The sequence below is a fragment of the Lepidochelys olivacea genome (genome assembly GCF_965140295.1).
Source record: "Lepidochelys olivacea isolate rLepOli2 genome assembly, chromosome: 1".
NCBI lineage: Eukaryota > Metazoa > Chordata > Testudines > Cheloniidae > Lepidochelys > Lepidochelys olivacea.
This window is the reverse complement of record NC_140411.1, coordinates 341,042,686-341,055,074: the sequence shown is the minus strand read 5'-3', so window position 1 is coordinate 341,055,074 and position 12,389 is coordinate 341,042,686. Positions and strand designations below refer to the sequence as shown.

General features: G+C 45.0%; 1 protein-coding gene across 18 annotated transcripts in view; it reads left to right on the top strand.

Moving 5' to 3' along the window:
• The window catches only part of CELF2 (CUGBP Elav-like family member 2), a 701,166-nt gene that overhangs the window by 600,262 nt on the left and 88,515 nt on the right, over positions 1-12,389 (top strand). The window lies entirely within an intron of this gene.

Below are 12,389 nucleotides of genomic sequence, written 5' to 3'. Positions count from 1 at the left end.
AGAAATTCCAATGCCTGATGGGGCAAAAACATTGTTGGGGGTGGGTCTGGGTACATATCATCAGGCACCCCCTTCCCTCCCTCCATGAAAGCAATGGCAGACAATCATTCCACGCCTTTTTTCCTGGGTTACCTGTGCAGATGCCATACCACGGCAATCATGGAGCCCGCTCAGCTCACCGTCACTGTATGTCTCCTGAGTGCTGGCAGATGCGGTACTGCATTGCTACACAGCAGCACCTCATTGCCTTTTGGCAGCAGACAGTGCAGTATGACTGGTAGCCATTGTCACCGTACTCCAGGGTGCTCTTTTAGCCAACCTTGGTGAGGTCGGTCAGGGGCACCTGGGCAAACATGGGAGTGACTCAGCCAGGTCATTTCCCTTTTAAGTCTCGTCTCAGGGTGATTCAGTCCTGCCGGCAGTCCTACTGCACCGTCTTCTGCCGAGCACCCAGGAGATGACGATGGCCAGCAGTCGTACTGCACCGTCTGCCGCCGGCAAGATGTATAAGGACAGATGAAGTGGATCAAAACATGAAATAGACCAGATTTGTTTTGTATTCATTTTCTCCTCCCTTCCTCCCTCCCTCCGTGAAATCAACGGCCTTCGAAGCCCAGGGTTTTGAATTCTATCCTTGAGGGGGCCATTCTGTTTCTCCTTGATGCAAAGCCACCCCCTTTGTTGATTTTAATTCCCTGTAAGCCAACCCTGTAAGCCATGTTGTCAGTTGCCCCTCCCTCCGTCAGAGCAACGGCAGGCAATCGTTTCGCGCCTTTTTTCAGTGCAGACGCCTTAGCACTGGTAACATGGAGCCTGCTCAGATCACTGCGGAAATTATGAGCACTATAAATACCTCACGTGTTATCCAACAGGATATGCAGAACCATACTCTGCAAGAAAAGCGAAACCAGGCAAGGAGGAGGCGACTGTAGTGCGGTGACGAGAGTGATGAGGACATGGACATAGACGTCTCACAAAGTATGGGCCTCTGCAATGTGCACATCATGGTGTCAGTTGGGCAGGTTCATGGCGTGGAACACCTATTCTGGGCCTGGGAAACAAGCATAGACTGGTGGGACCGCATAGTGTTGCAGGTCTGGGACGATTCCCAGTGGCTGCAAAACTTTTGTATGCGTAAGGGCAGTTTCATGGAACTTTGTGACTTGCTTTCCCCTGCTCTGAAGCGCAAGAATACCAAGATGAGAGCAGCCCTCACAGTTGAGAAGCAAGTGGCAATAGCCCTGTGGAAGCTTGCAACGCCAGACAGCTACCAGTCAGTCGGGAATCAATTTGGAGTGGGCAAATCTACTGTGGGGGCTGCTGTGATGCAAGTAGCCAGCACTATCACTGAGCTGCTGCTATCAAGGGTAGTGACTCTGGGAAATGAGCAGGTCATAGTGGATGGCTTTGCTGCAATGGGATTCCCTAACTGTGGTGGGGCAATAGACGGAACCCATATCCCTATCTTGGCCCTGGAGCACCAAGGCAGCGAGTACATAAACTGAAAGGGGTACTTTTCAATGGTGCTGCAAGCACTGGTGGATCACAAGGGAAGTTTCACCAACATCAAAGTGGGATGGCCGGGAAAGGTGCATGACGCTCACATCTTCAGGAACTCTGGTCTGTTTGAACAGCTGCAGGAAGGGACTTACTTTCCAGACCAGAAAATAACCGTTGTGGATGTTGAAATGCCTATAGTTATCCTTGGGGACGCAGCCTACCCCTTAATGCATGGCTCATGAAGTCGTACACAGGCATCCTGGACAGTAGTCAGGAGCTGTTCAACTATAGGCTGAGCAAGTGCAGCATGGTAGTAGAATGTACATTTGGACGTTTAAAAGCACACTGGCGCAGTTTACTGACTCAGACCTCAGCGAAACCAATATTCCCACTGTTATTACTGCTTGCTGTGCACTCCACAATATCTGTGAGAGTAAGGGGGAGACATTTATGGCGGGGTGGGAGGTTGAGGCAAATTGTCTGGCTGCTGATTACACGCAGCCAGACACCAGGGTGGTTAGAAGAGTACAAGAGGGCGCGGTGTGCATCAGAGAAGCTTTGACAACCAGTTTCAGGAATGGCCAGGCTATGGTGTGAAAGTTCTGTTTGTTTCTCCTTGATGGAAGCACGCCCCCCCACCCCCAGTTTCACTCAACTTTCCTGTAAGCTAAGCACCCTTCCCTCCCCCCTTCGATCACCGCTTGCAGAGGCAATAAAATCATTGTTGCTTCACATTCATGCATTCTTTATTAATTCATCACACAAATAGGGAGATAACTGCCAAGGTAGTCCAGGAGGGATGGTGGAGGAGGGAAGCACCCGGTGGGGTGGTGGAGGAGGGAAGGACAAGGCCACACAGCACTTTAAAACTTATTGAATGCCAGCCTTTTGTTGCTTGGGTAATCCCCTGGGGTGGAGTGGCTGGGAGGCCCCCCCCACCGCATTCTTGGGTGTCTGGGTGAGGAGGCTATGAAACTTGGGGAGGAGGGTGGTTGGTTACACAGGGGCTGTAGCAGCGGTCTGTGCTCCTGCTGCCTTTCCTGCAACTCAACCATACGCTGGAGCATATGAGTTTGATCCTCCAGCAGCCTGAGCATTGATTCCTGCCTTCTTTCAGCCAGCTGACGCCACCTACCATCTTCAACCCACCACCTCTCCTCTCAGTCATATTGTGTTTTCCTGCACTCTGAGATTATCTGCCTCCATGTATTTTGCTGTGCTCTGTCAGTGTGGGAGGACGGCATGAGGTCAGAGAACATTTCATCACGAGTGCGTTTTTTTCGCCTTCTAATCTTCGCTAGCCTCTGGGAAGGAGAAACATATGCAGCTGGTGGATGGGAAAAAAAAGGTTGAGTGGTAGTTAAAAAGAAACATTTTATAGAACAATGGGTAGACTCTTTCACAGTAAACCTTGCTGTTAACATTACATAGCACATGTGCCTTCATTACAAGGTCGCATTTTGCCTCTTATTGAGGGTATGCCAGTTTGGTGTGAGAGATCACTCACACAGGGACGGGCAGCAGAATTCAGCTTGCAGGCAGCCATGGTAAGCCACAGTCTTTTGGCTTCTTTAACCTTCATAACATGTGGGAATGGTTTCAAACAGCAGTGCCCTCATTTCCATATGAAGTAGCCGTTGGGCTGGCCATTAAAAATGGGTTGGCAATTTAAAAGGAGGGGCTGTGGTTTCCGGGTTCATGTGCAGCAGAAACCCAACTAACCCCCCACCTTCCACCCCCCCACACACACACAATTCTCTGGGATGATGGCTTCACCCCTCCCCCCACCGCGTGGCTAACAGTGGGGAAGATTTCTGTTTGGCCACAGGCAAACAGCCCAGCAGGATCGGGCACCTCTGAATGTCCGCTTACTAAAACCACCCTATTTCAACCAGGTGACCATGAATGATATCACTCTCCTGAGGGTAACACAGAGAGATAAAGAATGGATGTTGTTTGCATGCCAGCAAACACCGGGACCATACACTGCAATGCTTTGTTCTGCAATGATTCCCGACTACATGCTACTGGCCTGGCATGGTAAAGTGTCCTCCATGGAGGACAGAATAAGGCTGCCCTTCCCAGAAACCTTTTGCAAAGGCTTTGGGAGTACATCCAGGAGAGCTTTATGGAGATGTCCCTGGAGGATTTCCACTCCATCCCCAGACACGTTAACAGACTTTTCCAGTAGCTGTACTGGCCACAAATGCCAGGGCAAATTAATCATTAAACACGCTTGCTTTTAAACCATGTATACTATTTACAAAGGTACACCCACCAGAGGTCCCTTCTCTGCCTTCAGGGTCCAGGAGCCCGCCTTGGGTGGGTTCAGGGGGTACTGGGTCCAGGTGATAAACAGATCCTGGCTGTTGGGGAAACCGGTTTCTCAGCTTCCTTGCTGTGAGCTATCTACAACTTCCTCCTCATCATCATCTTCCTCGCCCCCAAAACCCGCTTCTGTGTTGTCTTCCACTCGTTAGATGGAGTCAAAGCACAGGGTTGGGGTAGTGATGGCTGCACCCCCTAGAATGACATGCAGCTCATCATAGAAGCGGCATATCTGGAGCTCTGAACCGGAGTGGCCGTTTGCCTCTCTGTTTTTTTGGTAGGCTTGCCTGAGCTCCTTAATTTTCATGCGGCACTGCTGAGGGTCCCTGTTATAGCCTCTGTCCTTCATACCACTGGAGACTTTTTCAAATATTTTGGCATTTCGTCTTTTCAAACGGAGTTCTTCCAGCATGGATTCGTCTCCCCATACTGCGATCAGATCCCGTACCTCCCGTTCGGTCCATGCTGGAGTTGTTCGGTGATTCTGGAACTGCATGGTCTCCTGTGATGATGAGCTCTGCATGGTGACCTGTGCAAGTGAGCTCGCCACTCTGGCCAAACAGGAAATGAGATTCAAAAGTTCGTGGGCCTTTTCCTGTCTACCTGGCCAGTGCATCTGAGTTGAGAGTGCTGTCCAGAGTGGTCACAACTGAGCACTCTGGGATAGCTCCCAGAGGCCAATACCATCGAATTGTGTCCACAGTACCCCAATTCGACCCAGCAAGTCCGATTTCAGCGCTAATCCCCTCATCGGGGGTGGAGTAAAGAAATCGATTTTAAGAGCCCTTTAAGTCAGAAAAAAGGGCTTCATCGTGTGGACGGGTGCAGGGTTAAATCGAGATAACGCTGCTAAATTCGCCCTCAACTCGTAGTGTAGACCAGGCCTTAGTATTCAGCTGGTAATGAGGAGAAAGGTTGACTGATTTGCACTGGAGAACAGGAATTGTGAATAAAGAAATGTGTTCCTGGCTCAAAGCTCTTCCTCGCCTTTTCTAAGTGAAAAGTGCAGAAGGTCCACATCAACACCGCTAAGACTTTCTATAAACCTTCATGCCCTCCTTTCTAATTTGAAAGGAAGCATTTCAATGGACATTATCTTTTTGCCTATTTTAGGCTTATCGTGATCATATTCTTTAAATGTAAGATGTTCTTGCTGTTATATTGTAATGCAAATATTAAGTACTTCCAATAGCAATGTTTTAAAAGATGTGTACATATATAATATCATAAAACAAGCTAGAATTTTAGTTTTGAGTCAAATAATAGACTTCACATTCTGACAGAAGACTAGGTGAGCCAGTGGACCAAGGTGACCTTTCATTCTGCACAGCGAATCAGGCAGAAGGTTTGCTGGTAAGACGAACAAACCCCGTGGTGCAAAACAGAAGGAGTGGCTGGAGGTGGCTGTGTCCCAGAGACTTAGAGAAGTCACAAATGAAGGAGAAGACAACTGGATCTGGGGTGTTGTCACTGAAAAAAGGGAGTCCAGAGGTATACTTTCTTGCCCTACTAAAATGTTGCTACCTTTCACATTTTTGCCACCTGTCATTCATTTTAAAGTGTTAGTTTGATCTTTGCAGTGATGCAGCTTGAGGTATGGGATATGTCGCACTTCAGTAATCACATCGTGATTTCCCCATGTGCTGGTTACAAAGGTGCTTACGCAGAAAAGTGCAGAACAAAGTGATATGGTCAAATGAAGCTCCTACACGATAGGCATCTTTGTGTCACAGTAGGAATGTTCTAAGTCCTAGCTGAGCAGGAACTTTCATTATAGAAGACACTATTTTCTGGTGGGGTTTTTTTTTTTCTTTCTAAAAAGCTTTTATTTGAGCTAAAAATTTCGCATGATTATTCCTAGCCTGAGAGTGAATTCTCTTTGGTAAACTGGTAACATTAAATGTAGCTGTTTTTGTGGACTCAGAGCATGAAAAAGAGAGGTTTTCCCCACAGCCAGATTAGAGCCTAGGCACTGTAAGACAGTGCCTAGTGCCTCAACTCCTGCAGTCACCTGATAAGGCTGGAATCTCAGCTTTCGTTTAAGGAGCAAAGGCAAAATAAGGTTTTAGCCAGCATGATTGCAAGGAAAATGTTGAAAACGAGACCCCAGTGTAACCAGTGTGGGGGTCCTCTTCCAGAGTCTACAGAGAGCCAGAAATGATAGCTCTGAAAAGGGAGAACTGTCCTGTTCATCTCAGGGGGGTGTTAATGCCAAGAGCCACTGCTCTGGGGGAGCCCTCAGCAACGCCTATCCAGCAGAGGACTCTGCATGTGGAAGGAGAAGAGAGCAGCAGATTTATCCAGCTCACTGAAGCGTATATGCCCTGCTGCTGGAATAACTACTGCCACTCCTGGGGAGAACATAGGGACTCCATTCTGCTGCTGTTCTGGGGGGCTATAGGAGTAGAGACGTAGGTAAGCCCTATGTTATGGCATGTGTGGGGCCCCTGGATTGTTTTGCTCCAGCCCTGTTTTCCATCCAAGAACATGGTCCTTTTGCACTCACGTGATTCAAAAATTACTTCATTGAAAACAGCAGCCTTGCCATTGATTTGGAATGCACGCCAAAGCCTGAAAGGCTGGTCGGAGCTTGAGAATAAAAAATTAGGGGGTGTTATGGCCTGAGTTTCCTAGTTGTACTCATGAGGAGTTCTTTTCCTCGTGCAAAACAGGCAGTTGTGTACACATTTGAAAATGGCACGTAAGGAGATCGCAGTGTGCTTGCATACTGCTGCATACCGCAACCCTGTAGTCATTTTAGTTGTTTGTCTCCGGATTCTAGTGAAGTTCAGTATTTTTCCTTTCTGTGAGACACTTCTCCTCATGTGATGCTAGTATTTTTTACAGTAAAGGGATGCAAACTAGCTAGTGAAGAGAAAATGCAATGAATCCACTAACGGGTACAGATAATAGCTCCAAGTAGGGAGTTACAGGGTACAGTTTCAAAGTACCTGAGTGGCATGCAATAAGACTTAGGCTCCTAGGTGCTTAAGTCACTTTTGGAAATGGGACTTGGGATTCTAAATCACTTAGGCACCTTTGAAAACTTTACCAAATGGCAGTAAGGAGGCCTGGTGCCCTTGTGGTGATAGTTCTTGTAGGAATGATGACCCACTGGTTCTGAGATTTGAGAGACCTGGGTTCACATCCCTGCTCTGCCACTGGTTACCTGTGTGACCTTGGGCAAGTCACTGAGGGTAGAGCTATACTGCATACTAAGCCCAGGGGCCCTTCTGTCCAGACACAAATCATTGTGACTCGGGTCAGCAAGCACCCAGGTTCTAGGACACTGTTAGGCGGGGTTAATCAGAGTCCATGTCCTGCTGTGACTTGGGTCCAAACCCTCTTATTTTGCAGAGTAGATGCAGATCACTCCACAGACCTGAGTCAGAAGGTCTGGGTGCATTAGCATGGCTGTGAGAACCAGGCCAAGCAATTATAAATCCAGATTTACCATGCAGTGTGGACACCCAAGCACAGGCTTGCTAACACCAAGTCCACAAGCCCAGGTCCCACAGACCTGGGCTTACCGTGCAGTGTAGACATACCCTAAGTTCCTCTGTGTCACATATAAAATGGGGATAATTGCACTACCCTACCTCATACATTAAATACCAGTATATTAGAGATGGTGAAGAATTTATATAAGGTCAAAGGGGCTGTATAAGTACCATAGATAGGCAGAGCAATGACGCCGGGGTTCTAATCCACGCTTTGGCAATGACTCACTGTATTACTTTGGCCATCACCTCGTTGTGCTTCATTTTCATTTTCTTCAGAAGTAGGGATAATTATATACCATACCTCGAAGGGAACTATGGGAACCTCAGTCGATGATTAGTGAAGCGCTCTGTGATCTTTGGATGGATGGTGCCGTAGTAGTGTGACGAAGGAAGAAAATATTGGAGTGCAAACTTCAATTGGCAAAATGTCAACAAAAGTTATTGCTGGCACCGATGAGATGAATAAATATCACTGTTAAAACAATATCTGGTGTTTTGCTCAGATGTTTTAATGGGTTTGTTTTTTAAGCACGGATAACACAAAGTAGCCCCAAGGCATTATTCCAAACAAGATGTAGAATCCAAGTTGATATTATTTTTAGGATTGAATGGGTTTTGTAAAGGCTCATTTGTCTGAAGAAAAGACAGTTAATCATTTTTGTTTGTAGTTGATTATGAAGGCAAAATGTCAGAGCGAAGTTAAGGAAGGGAGGTACTTCTATCTGACTTGCCTATGTCCCAAAGTCACAGTAGCATGGGTGGGTGGAAAGGAGCGAGAGGACTCAGTGAACGGGAGCGTACATTATGAAATGAAGTTGTCATTTCTAAAACCACCAGACTGGAGGTGGGGGGGGTGAGGTTATAATTTTTAAAGAAGACAAAGTGTTATATGCTAATTCATAAAGGTGGCTGGCAGAACAGCAGAATGCGGGAGGTAAACTATGGAAGGGATCTTTAGAATATGAATTTCAGTTCAGGTCTGCAGATGATTTGACCACACTACTCCTTTACATCAAGGGTCAGCTAAGTGAAATGATTGTTAGTTTAGCTTTAAACCAGGTGCTCGGGTACGTAGTATCTTTATCCAAGGTAGATTACAAGACGCTTAATAAAATATCAGGAATATTTACCAAAAGAAATGCAAGCTATTGTTTGGGGAGACATATGGTATTTACCATTCAATATATATCTCAATTTGATATGCATTTATTTTAAAGCGCAGCATTATTTTAAGTCACTCAAGTTCATGTTCAATTTAACTTGAATTTTAAAAAATGGAATATAGTGTGTTTCAAACGACTGACTTGGAAAACCTCCAAAAGTCATTGAATTTCAGCAGTGTCAATGTTCTCGTATGAAAGAAACAACTTGTTGAAACAAGCTCTTGGCTTGTTCCTGTGTTCCGAATAGAACATAATGATGTTATGCATTGTGACAGGGACTATATTTGTTGTGCACAAAACCTATTCACATATATGGATATATTAAAGCTTTTCTTTATTCGTATGGCATTAACATCTAGGAGCCCCAGTCATGGACCTGGAGACCTTTGTGCTGGGTGTTCTATAGACACAGAACAAAGAATGTGGCTTATGGACTTGTGAATGGAAGATATTTCTTATGAACACATTACACATATTAATTGATTGAGCCTGACAACACACTAGTGTGGTAGCAACATATTAGACTCTTTTTTACAGATGGATAAACTGAGGAAAAAGCAACTTACCTAAACAAGCCAGTGCTGGGAATCAGAGTCCTTTCTCCAACCACTAAACGATGCTTCTCTAATCAGGGAAGCCCACTGAAGGCAAGAGGAGTCTTTCCACTGACTTCAGTGGGCTTTGAAACAAACCTATTTTAGTCATTGTTGGTTACCGGAGTTAATATAGAGAATATTCTACAGCTTACAAATTCATTATATATTGAGAGAGCTAATAATTTGTTTTACATGAACACCCACTGCATTAAAGGCAGTGTTTTACTGATAACATCTTGGGTGGATGTCAAATTTGTTTAGTAACTAACATATACCTTCCCTTGAAGGTACATCTCTGTAGAGCCTGCTGCTCTTGAGTCATAGCTACAATATTGGCAGCATATTGCCAAATGAATTTTGTGCAAACGAAGTGGTTCTACACAATTTTCTTAGATAGGAAAATCCCCCTAATCAGAAAGTCACTGTGGACTCAGACAATTGGTGACTGGCAAAGGCAAACAAAATATGGGTCACCAATGAAATGATGTGAAAATCTGACTGTTAGCTCTTCTGAGTGGGGACCATCCTTATGTATTTGGAAAGCTCCTAGCAAATAGCAGATGGTCCTACAAATAATATATAAAGAACAATAATCTGAAAAACTGATGCTCTCTTAAAACACTGAGCCTGATTAATTTCTTGCAGGGTTCTCTCTCTTGGGGAATGGTGGGGAGAATTTCCATGACTTTCACATGCTGGAAAGGGCTATCATAAAAGGTAGAGGGGGCAGTTTCAATTTTCTTTGGACTACTAGTCCAATTAACAGCACAGGTTAATTGGATCAGTAGCTTGGAGAAAAACTGAAATATATTCCCTATGCTATAATTAGGCAATTCACTTACACTTATATTTTCCCCTTCTCTTTCTGTTGCCTCCCCACATCTGTCACATTCTGAAATATTGTCCCTGTCTTCAGTACTCCCCATTCTATTTTTCCCAAGAGGCCTACATATCGTAGTCCTCCCCTCAAAAAATGATTTAGATATCCTTTTAGGACCTGGCTTCCCCCCTACACACACACACACCTTTATAAATACAAAGATAGGGCCGGATTCTCCGCTGATGTAAATCACCTCTGACTTTAGTAGAATTACTCTGATTTATGCCAACTAAGCATCTGACTTTGAAAGGACAGAAATCACAAGATGCCTGAGAACTGTCACTGTCTAATCCTGTTGCTTTTTGTTCCACCCCTTGCATGGTTAGGACACTGTTGATGAAGTTCTGCGGGGGGAAAAGTCTATATAAGTAACAAGAATCCTGGGATTTTCTTTTTTTGGTCCCCATCCTGAGATTTTTTTTCAAGTCCCCTCTCTCATCTGTTGAGTTCTCTCCTCCCCTCTTGCCTTACTGGCCCTCTGATCATCCTCTACTACCCCTGCTTTTTCCATGGTCCGTTTATTTCCCGCCTCCCCAGGAAGCCTCCCCTGTAGGCAGACTTGGTTAACACAGGGTGTGTGGAGATATCTGAACTCCTCTTCATCCCCGGAACCGCTTACATAGTGACTCTGGTAAACTCCTAGGGGAGTTCTCTGAAACCTCTCCAGAACATTTGGCATAATCGTCCAAAGAGCTACATCATGTTTTCTTCAGAGGTGATCTGCAGAACAAGGAGATTTGAGGAGTGAGACTAGAGGAGGTATAATAAAACACAAACAGTAGTGGGGAAGAGGGGACAGATGACCCAAGAGGAGAAGAGGTAACAGGAGAGACCATGAAATGGGAAGAATGGGGTTAAGAGCTCCAGGGAAATGAGGGGTATTGATGGGTTAGGGATTTTGAAAGGATTAAGGACTGGGGAGTGAGCAATATTAAGAGCCACAGAGATAGAGGGTCACTCTCAGCATGCTGAGCTCTTCTAAGCCCCTTGCTTGGAGTCACATTATGCTGAACTCTGAAGGAAACTCCTTCCTTCACCCAGAATTGTAGGGGCCCGTGGGCGACCAAAGTGTTGAACTAGTTGAAGCCAAAGGATGATCAACATGGACACATGGGACTGCTTGGTTTGTGGTTTTATTTTGCATCAGAAACAACAAGGACAGGTTGGAAAGTGGGTGATCTCCATCATCAAGCATGGAAATTAAAGCACCTGACTGGGACTAAATAATCCCACATGATTTTTTATTTTTTTGTAATGAATCATAAAATAGTGACTATTAGCCAAAATCTAGTCATGGCACGGTATGTGCGTGGCCTGACGGTTCAGAAATGCTGAGCATTCACAAATTCCACTGAGGTCCGTGGGCATTCCATACCTCCGAAAACCAGGCCCAGCAGCCCTTTCTCCAGCACTGAAGGGACAACAATACCATTGACCGATACTGGACTCCTCTTTAAAACAAACACACACATTCAAAAACCTCCGTTCCGCAGGACAGGTGGATTTATAAGGCACTGGGACAGTAGTATATGTCGAAATTAAGACTGAGATTAAGAGACTAGGCTGCTAAAGGTTTGGATACACAATTCCCACCAAAGTTAATGGGAATTGGATGTCCAAATCCCTAGTGATTTTATAATATCCCACCCTAACTGCTAATATTGAAGAAAGGGTTAAGCAACTACTGCTAGGGTGGCAGTTACTGAATGCATACCAATGTCTGCTGAGAATTCTCTCCAATTCATCTTTCACACTCCACGTTTGACTACACCTGTTTTTTAATATTCTTTGAATAAATAAAACAAGCTGTAAGCTTATGTTGTTGTGCGATGTGAAAACACACAATAATAATCACAGCTAATGACTCTTCTAAATGCTAAACTGTGCACACCTCCTTGTTTGGTATTTGTTTTGTATACAGAAGGTAACATACACGGAATAACTAGGACGCCAAGTTACAGATGGGGCTGTGGAAAGGTATTTGACAGCCAATTAGAGTAGTCTGACAGAAATGATGACTTAATCACCACGACAGACTCCAAATTCCCAGATAGAATTCCACCCAGGTTAATCTAATTTCCTTGCAAAATTTTTGCCAGAAATAGACTCTTACCTTGCTTGTTTTTCCCCCTTACAGATGTCATATGGTTTTGACAAGAATGTAAATAGGTAGAGTTATTACTGTTGAAAAGATGACTTTGACACTTGAAAGTGAGACAGGACCTGTACCTCTGAGAGTGTTTTTTCCAGCACAGTTGTATTTACACATGGTTGTACCTGCCCAGAAAAAAAGAACGAAAAGCACCTAATTAGTCATCTTTAACTTGTAGGCCATGACTTGTGGTCTGCTCCTGCTCCCAGAAAAGCCAACAGTAAAATTCCTATCAACTTAAATTGGATTGCACATCTTGTAAGCAGT